Below are 9,275 nucleotides of genomic sequence, written 5' to 3'. Positions count from 1 at the left end.
TCTACTTGCTTCTTTACCTCTCAATTGTCAGTTTTTCTGAATTCTTTTTATATTAAGGCAAGACCAAACTTGGTTTGGTTGTGGGAAAATCCTGGCACCATAGAAGAAGGTCTGAAACTTGGCTCTAATCCAATAAACTTTCATGATAACCCTCTTTTTGCTTCATTCTGGTGGCTTAATCTGATAACCAGGGAGAAAAGAGCTGCTTAGCAATGTGTCAGCCTACTATCTAGTCTGGTTCACATGTCTAAAGTATGAAATTCTGTCATCCACTGCTAGGGTGAATGTCATATCATGCAAAGACTAATCTTGTTCAACGGATGCACTTTAGAAATGTATAAATCTACTTGAAACCCAATCTGATAACAAAGACGTGCCTGCAGAAGGATGATTCAATTATATCAATGTACTTGTCACTCAGAACTCAACCCCCCCAAAAAATATTTTGATGGGAGTGGACGGGTGTTAAAAACATGCACTGTCTTGATAATAGGAAAACATTAGCCACAAAATGAAAAGAAAAAGCTTTTTTAAAAGTCCAGGCAAAAAAATTGTCTAATGAGTTTTTTACACTATATGAATTAAATAGAAAAAGAAAAGCTATCACAGCCTAAAAATTAGTAAACTTGAGAAAGCTTTTATTTACTTTGCTCACTGTTATTATTTTCAGATTGAGGCTGTATACATTGTCCTGACTCATTATTAAATAAAGTTGACGTGTAATTTTTGAAATTGAGAATGTAACTCTTCCTTGCTTCAAACAATGTATTTTAATCTTGTATACTCAGAGGAAGTGAAGATATCTCTTAACTCTAAAATAAACTATATTTTCATCTCTTCACTATTTCTCACTTTCCCTTTATTTTCTTGCCCCAGACTTTAATTAGTTATTTGTGAATACAGTATGTATGTAATATGATTTTACCTGTAGAAGCCATTGCATAATTTTAATAGCTTATAACTGAAAACGAAGGGATTTTTTATATATTCCTTAACACTTTTTTGAATGCATTTTAATTTATGTCCAAGTTCACACAAGACTCTTTTCTTTTGAAATCTAACTAAGCAGTTTCAAGGTAAGAACCTATTTAAAATTGGGAAAGTCCAGCCTTATAAGGCACATTTACCTAAATAACTTACCTGAATCTTCCCCAAGAGACTGGATCTGTGCTTGCAAAGTTAAAGAAGAAAAATGTTAGATTATCTGATATGTTAGTCAGGTTGATGTATTATTCCAGGGACCTAAGTTACTTTTTTAACTATACTAAATTAGGATCTTTATTCTCACTTTGTAAACAAATAATAAGTTGCTTTTACCTGACCTTTTTCTGCCTTGTGTTTGACTTTGATTGTTCTGATACTAAGTGGCATGAATAGTTTTTTCTTTTCTTCCTTTATTGTGTCAAAAGAAAAGTATAACAATTTAGTTTAAAGCTCTTAATTGGCCTTAACTTTATTTTGGATTCTAAAACCAGACACTTTATGCCCTAAAAGAGGTTGTGTTCCAGTGAGCCAAGCAAAAAAGGCTGGTTTTAGTTCAGTCCTTATTACTGGGGGGAAAAAAGCTGTTGGTTTTACAGGCAGAAAAGTACTTAAAGAAAGCAAAAACAAAATTCAGTTGCTTTTCTTGTAAGACTGGACAGAGGCAGAGCGATAGGAAAATAGCAAATTAATTAACATCGGATTATTTCAGGTTACTTCTTTCGTATAAGGATTAAAGCAGAGAGAATTTCATTTGTATGGCTGTTAAGGAAATTTGTTTTTTATTTCTCTATTCCTGATTTCTGAGAAGTTCAGATAAACAGCTTAGTTTCTGCGTGGTGATGTGGCACAAATAACTCCATTTTGGTTTTGAGTCTGAACTGTTGGGGCCCAAGACAGGATATTAATCCAAAACAAGCATCCTATAAATTTTATGCATTAATTCCTTCCTTCCCTCCTTTCTTCCTTCCATTCCTTTTTTTTTTTTTTTGGTACCAGGGATCGAACTCGGGTCCTTGCGCTTGTGAGGCAGGCACCGGAACAACTGAGCTAAATCCCCAGCTTTCCATTCTTGTTTCTTATTACATGTGACTAATTAAAAAGAATTTGTCTCAAACCCTTCCTAAAAATGTTTTTGTTTCATTGTTTATTGTTTTGTTTCATTGATAATATATGTTTGTACTTTTGGTTTAGTCTAGTTATTAATTTAGTTATGAATAGTTATATATGAGTAGCTATATATGAATAGTTACATAAAACATCTACTTATTTTATATATATATTTGAGAAATTTCTCATATGCTGTTTTATCATTATACTCATAGAATAACATTTCACAACTTTAAGACTTTTGTTGGAGACCAAGTGTGTTGGTGCACACCTGTGATGTCAGCACTTTGGAGGCTGGGGCAGGAAGATTGCAAGTTTGAGGTCAGGCTGGGCTTCAAATTAAGACCCTAGCTTAAAACACAACACAAATACACACACACATATACATATACATATACATATATATCCATGCATGTAGTAATAAATAGCTTTCCATCTCTGTGGCCACTTAAATTGTGAAGACAAACAATATTAAGTTAAGTGCAGTGTCTTCTAATTCCATCTTAAAGAAGTGACCAAGTGGGCCGGGGATTTAGCTCAGCGGTGCTGCCACCTGCCTTAGAAGCATAAGATCCTGAGTTTGATTCCCAGTACCACAAAAGTAAAGAATAAGAAGGAGGAGGAGGAGGAGGAGGAGAAGGAGGATAAGGAGGAGGAAGAGAAGGAGGAGGAGGAGGAGGAGGAGGAGGAGGAGAAGAAGCAAGAAGTGATGATATTCTATAATTATTTATAACTATGCAAATATATTTTAATGTTTTATATTTCAGGCAATGCTAAAATATGACAGCATCTGATTTCACCTATAGAAGTTCTGCCTCAAATGCCTTCAAATGTTAGGATTATCTCAAAAAAAATGTTATTGATTATATATGACTTACTGCAACATTTCTTTTTTAGGGGTAGGATCTTTGAAATTTATTTATTTACTTATTTACTTGCAGTACAAGAGATTGAACCCAGGGTCTCTTCCATGGTAGGCAAATATTCTACCACTGAGTTACACCTCATCCCAGCCCCAGATCTTTAGATTTTTTTTTTAAACAGGGTCTCTCTATGTAATTAAGGCTGCCCTCGAACTCACTATGTAGCTCCAGAAATTCTGCCTGCACCTCCCGAGTGCTAGGATTATACAAGTGAGCCACCATGCCTGCCTTAGATCTTTGGATTTTAAACTGAGCTACCCCAAATCAGAAAGGCCTAGAACTAAAAGTGTGACTATCTAGTCGTTAGAACGTCAGTCTCCAGGAAAGCTGTCAAAAGAAAAAAACTATTCATTCATACATTTTTCACATAGTTACTGAACACTCATTATATGATAAACTTTCTTTTGGAAATCAGAGATACAAAACTGCAAAAAGGAAAAATAATAAAAAGGCAAAATCACAATAATACAAAAGGAGTTAACAGTCTAGAGAAAACATTGGCATTGCGTGTGACCTGTTCTCTACCTGGAATAGTCTTCTCCATGTATTTAGAAAGAGGTGCTCCGTGTTTCTCTTCTCTTCCCACCCTACTCACCATTTTAACAGTTACTTAGCTCTGAGCCCTCCTCAGGCTTCAGTGTAAACCCTTGCCTTCAGGAAGACCTCCCAATTGTACAGACTTAGATAAGTACACTAACTAAACACTTCCCCTTTCTTCTACCACACTTAACGCATCATTCCCGCCACTTTCTGAAGCAGCTCTGGAAGTCTACTTTTGTGAGTGTCTTTAGTTGTGCTGTTGTGGCTGTCTTAATATGCTGAGTCCATTCAAGATACTTTCACGGTCATTTTGACTTTAAGGAAGAGCCAGAAGTCACACAGTGCCAGATCCGGTGAATAAGGCGGATGAACACAAAACAGTTGTTTTTATGAGCCTGCCTTTCTATTGTACTCCTCAGCAGCATTCACCGTATTTATTTTTTATCATGGCTCAAAAAGACACTTATGGAAGAGGACTTCCAGAACTGCTCCAGGAAGTTACAAGAACAAAGGGATAAGTGTGTTTAAAGGGAGTGAGGGTATTGTGAATGCGATTAATCGCAATGTGTCTTCTAATATAGTGAATGTATTTTAATGTAAACATTCTGTATATTTCAATTATACCTTATTTATTTATTTTGGTTGTTGGAGTTTTTTTCTTTGTTTCAGCTCAAGCAAAAGAAAATTGGCTTCAGTGACTCAGGAGAACAAACTAGAAGACCAAATGTCCACAAAGAAAGAATGGAGACTAAAGAACCTAGCATGGCCTTTAATTCCTAGCCTGGTCTCTTTGATAAATTCTGTACCTTATAGGAAGAGGAAGACAGTGAGCAGGCTAAAGAGGCCATTTCACGAGAATCTTTGTAAAACTCAGAACACTAAGGATATTTTTTAGGCCTCACATGACAAAGTGTATCAAACAGAGTAGAAATGAGTGCCCCTCCTGCCTTCTCTGAGATGCATATATTATCACACCTGGATCCTAAAAGCTACACTGCACAACTGTACTTGGTGATGTCCTGCACACAGTGCTGTAGCCCTGAAAATTGGGAAAAGCAGGTGTGGACAATGGGACCAGAGTTAAGGGGCTAGCTCAGAAGGTAAATAGTTCCACCAGTGATAGATTCTTCCCTCATTGTTATCTACCACACAAGTGGATTTTGAAGTTACATTTTGGTTTCTCAGTGAGGCATTCATCGTGATCTTTTTATGATCTCATTTTGAACAACATCCAGAAGACTATAAGAACACATTAATAATACATATCCTTGCTATGAAATTTTTATTCATTCTAAATAATGCTGATTATATTAAACATTACTATTATGAGACATGGAAAACACAAGTCACAAATATTGAGACTAAGTTAATATGATGTTTGCATTTATGGTGACCTTTATTTGTAGACCATCCTCCCAGTTATTTTCTCAAGTAGTCATCTGTGAAAGGCAGCAGTTAAATGTGTGTTGTGTTGTAAAATATGATGTACTAAGATGTCGAAAAAGAAACACAGAAGCTGGACCAACAAATTCTAACCACAAAGTTCTCTTAAAACCTTTTCATCTTAACTTAGATTAAATGTATTTATGGATACTTCTCATAGTGTCTTTAGAAGTTTTACTAATTCTAAGGAACATTAAATGTTAATCATGTTTTGGGTATACACAAAATGACACTGAATGCAGCAGAATATTTTTAAATGTTCTGAAAATTGCCATTCCATATGCTCGAGGGCATATTGCACTTTTACAGTGAATTGTTGAAAGTGAGATTTCACTGTAACACTTCTTATGCTAACAATGACATTTAAGCGCACCGTCTGTTCAAGATTTCTGCATGCTCAATTATTTATCCTCTAAGTCTAAAGCAAGCCCAACACATTTATTTCTGTGAACAGCAATAGTTTTCTGTGAGAAGAGGTGTTTGTAAGCATCACCACATGGTTCTTGGGATATCTGAGCATGTGTAAGCTTATTGTTTTGTTTTGTTTTGTTTTGCCCTGGAAAACAAAGACAATGTAAAGAGTAAAAAGAAGCAATGTTGTTTGAAAATATTTTAGGGATTTTACATTGTTTTTCATTTGAGACATAGAAGATATGTGGTATAAAAAGAAATTCATAATGGAAACTCTCCCTGAGTGTTAAAAGTGTGTCTTAGTGGGTGTGCACACACACACACACACACACACACACAGAGCATTTCAGCAAAGGGTATAAGATACACTATTCAGTACATTAAGGAAACCAGCTATTAGCTGACCACTAAGCTATTCAAGCAGAGACTTTAGTGACCACATACAACAACAACAAAATACACACTTTACAGAATTAGTTAGGAAAGTTATTAAACAAATAGCAAGCAGAACAATAACCCCTGGGGGAAGGAGGGAATCTGATTTGCAGAGTTGTTACATTAAAGCATTTAAAATGCTGCACTCAATTTTCATCAGCAACAACAAAAAACAAAAATATCACAAGGCACAGAAAGAATTAACAAAGTGTGGCTGATGGGGGGTGAGTAATCTATTAAAACTGTCCCTGAGAAGACGCAAGTATTAGACTGCCCAAACAAAAGCTTCAAATCAGTTATCATAAATATATACAAAAAAAATAAAGGAAATCATGGCTAAACAATTAAGGGAAAATATGAGAACAATGTCTCCTCAAATAAAAAAACTAATTAGAAGGCAGGAATTAGTTGACAGTGAACTAAATAAGCTGAGCACCACGGTGTATGCCTGTTGCTCCTGTTACACTGGGAGCTAACTCAGGAGGACAGCTTGAGTTCAGGAGTTTGAGGCCAAGCTGGGCAGCACATAAGATCTCAGTGAGAGAGAAGGGAAGAAAAAAGAAAGAAAGAGAGAGAGAGAGAGAGAGAGAGAGAGAGAGAGAGAGAGAGAGAAAAGAAAGGAGAGAGAAAGAGGGAGGGAGGGAGAGAAAGGGGAAAGGAAGGAAAAACTGTAAAGTTGAAAACTAACTAAAATGAAAATTTTACTGAAGGAACTCAGCAGTAGATTTAACATGGCAGAAAAGAGAATCAGTTAATTTGGAAGTCGATTGGTTCAGACTGTCCAGCCAAAGAACAGAAAGAAAAATAACATGAAGAAAATCAATAGATTATGGAACCCCAGTCTCTTCCTCACTCTGTTTCTAACAGGAAATGAGAGGTTTGGCTCCACCAAATGCTCCTGTCCTGTGTCGCCTCCCACTTGCCCAACACAATGGAGCCAACTGATCATGAACTGGGACTTCCAAACTGTGAAGCAAAATTAGCATTTTCTCTTTATAAATTAGTCAATTATCCTAAGTATTTTTTTGTTTTAGTGACTAGAAGCTAACAGAATTTATCACCAAGTATCCCATGTTTTTATCCTATTATAATCTATCTCTTGTTTATTATTAATCTCACTCTATAATTCATGCTGTCCTTGAACTCACTATGTAGCCCTCGCTGGCCTTAAACTTGCAGCCATCCTCCTGCTCCAGTCTCCCAAGCACTGGAGTTATAGGCATGCACCACCATGCCTGTCTAAAATTCATTTTTTATGTTGATATTAAATCCTGCAACCTTGGTAAATTCACTTACGATAGGCAGCAGGTTTTTTTAGTAGAATTTTGTTTTGTTTTGTTTTTGCCTTGGCAAATGAGGCTAAAATCTATAAGTATTAACACATACTATTAGTGAGAAAATAAATTGTATTTGAAAATGAAACTGTTGACATATTTTTGGAAAGCATTTTGATAACATCTATTAAAATTTGAATGTGTGCGCATGTGTGTGTGTGTATGTATGTTTGTAACTTCAGTAATCTCACTGCAAGGAATCTGTTTCAGAGCCAGTATAAAGACATACGTGCATTTTTTTTTTTTGGTTTTTTTTTGGTTTTTTGAGACAGGGTCTCACTGTGTAGTTGAGACTGACCTGGAACTCACTGTGTAGCCCAGGTTGGTCTCAAACTCACATCCATCCTCCCACCTTAGCCTCTAAGTGCTGGGATTACAGGCGTGAGCCACCACACCCGGATCTCGTGCAAATATTTTGATTTCGATCTTCATCTGTAATAGCAGAAATCTGGAAATGAGGGGCTGATTCTCATTAGGTCAGTGGGTAGGTGATGTTGTGTTACCCTTCGTCTATAATGGCTTGGATGGATTTCTCAAACTAATAAGAAAAACCTATTTCAGAAAAAGACTATGTAGTACATCAATATTATTTCATTTTCAGAACTGACGGTATAAATGCTGAAAACTAAAAATGTTTAAAGAGGAGGAGGCCCAACGCGCGGGCCCAGGCCCGGACCGGCTCCCGCACTCCGTGCTGCTGCTCCTCGCTCAGGCCTCGGGGCCCTCGTCCCACAGCTCGAAACTCCGGCCGGCGGTGCAGCTTCAGGAAGCGCGGTCCAGCGCCACGGCGAACTCCCCGGGGCAGCCAGACCTGCTGGGCATGCAAAGCTGAAAGCAGGTACAGAGGAGCTTTTTACAAAACCAGAGAAGATCGGAGAGAGCTCTTTCGGCGAGGTGTTCAAAGGCATTTGGTTGCCACAAAAATCATTGATCTGGAAGAAGCTGAAGATGAGAGAGAGGACGTTCAACCAGGCGCACAGCGCCGTCAGTGTGACAGCCTGTGCGTGACCAAGTGTTACGGATCCTTTCCGAAGGGTATGAAACTGTGGATAATAATGGCCTGTCCGGGTGGCGGCTCCGCAATGGATCCGCATGAAGGGAAACGTGGAGGGCCTTGATGATCTGCGTTCAAAGAAGATCCATAGAGATATTGAAGCGGCCGATGTCCTGCTGTCTGCACACGCAGAGGGGAAGCTGGCAGACCTCGGGGTGGGCCGTCAGCTGCAGACACCCAGACAAGAGGAACGCCTTCCCGGCACCAGGGCCATAGCACCTGCCTGGGGGGCCGCCCCATTCCGGGCTGCGACCCACGAGGGCTCTGCTCCTCGTTCCAAAGAGCAAACCCCCGACCCTGGAAGGAAACGATGAAAAGGCCCTCAAGGAGTCCTGGAGGCCTGTCTGGGTGAGGAGCGGAGCGGTGGACAGACCCACGGCGAAGCAGTTGCTGAAGCAACGACCTGACCGAGCTCATCGACAGGCACAGAGGTGGAAGGCAGAGCAGAGCCACTGCCACTCCGAGGCGGAGACAGACGGCCAGGGGTCCGGAGGCAGCGACTCTGGGCACTGGATCTGCACCTGCCGGGAGAAGGGGCCCAAGAAGCTGCTTCTGCAGCCCTCGGAGTTGGAAAGAAGTAAGATGAAAGGCGTCCCGAGAGGCCTTTCTCTCAGTGTTTATCGACACTTATGGCTCCTGTTTGCTGAGCTGAAGGAGAAGAGTCAGGGCGGGTGGGGACCTGGGGTCCAGAGAAGAGCTGGCGAAGAGGCCTGCCGGGCTCCTGCGACCCCCGCGCGTGGGCGGCTGCAGAGTCTCTAGGCGGTGGAGGAAGGCCATCCACTGGGATTCCTTTGGCCTTGGGGTCTTGTTTGTTTGTTAATTTATTTATTGGTACCAGGAATCGAACTCGTGTTCTTCCGCTTGCGAAGAAGGCAGCGGCACCACTGAGCTAAATCCCTGGCCCTCGCCCTCCTTTTTTTTTTTTTTTCTTTTTTATTGAGTTCATTGGTACATTTTAGGTATACAGTACAGTTACATTCATCATTGGGATCTTGTACCTCTACATGACAGGTCTTGGTTCTCATTTTTTCCCCTTATCCCTGC

The 9,275-nt window shown here is 39.5% G+C and overlaps 1 pseudogene; it reads left to right on the top strand.

Annotated features, from left to right (window-relative positions):
* The first annotated feature begins 7,808 nt into the window (after positions 1-7,808).
* LOC117285973 lies at positions 7,809-9,051 on the top strand (annotated as a pseudogene).
* Positions 9,052-9,275: the final 224 nt, after the last annotated feature.

Source organism: Fukomys damarensis, unplaced genomic scaffold (genome assembly GCF_012274545.1).
Source record: "Fukomys damarensis isolate Sample0158 unplaced genomic scaffold, DMR_v1.0_HiC HiC_scaffold_14, whole genome shotgun sequence".
In the NCBI taxonomy this organism is placed as follows: domain Eukaryota; kingdom Metazoa; phylum Chordata; class Mammalia; order Rodentia; family Bathyergidae; genus Fukomys; species Fukomys damarensis.
The sequence above is the reverse complement of the archived record's forward strand: the minus strand, read 5'-3'. Positions and strand labels throughout refer to the sequence as shown.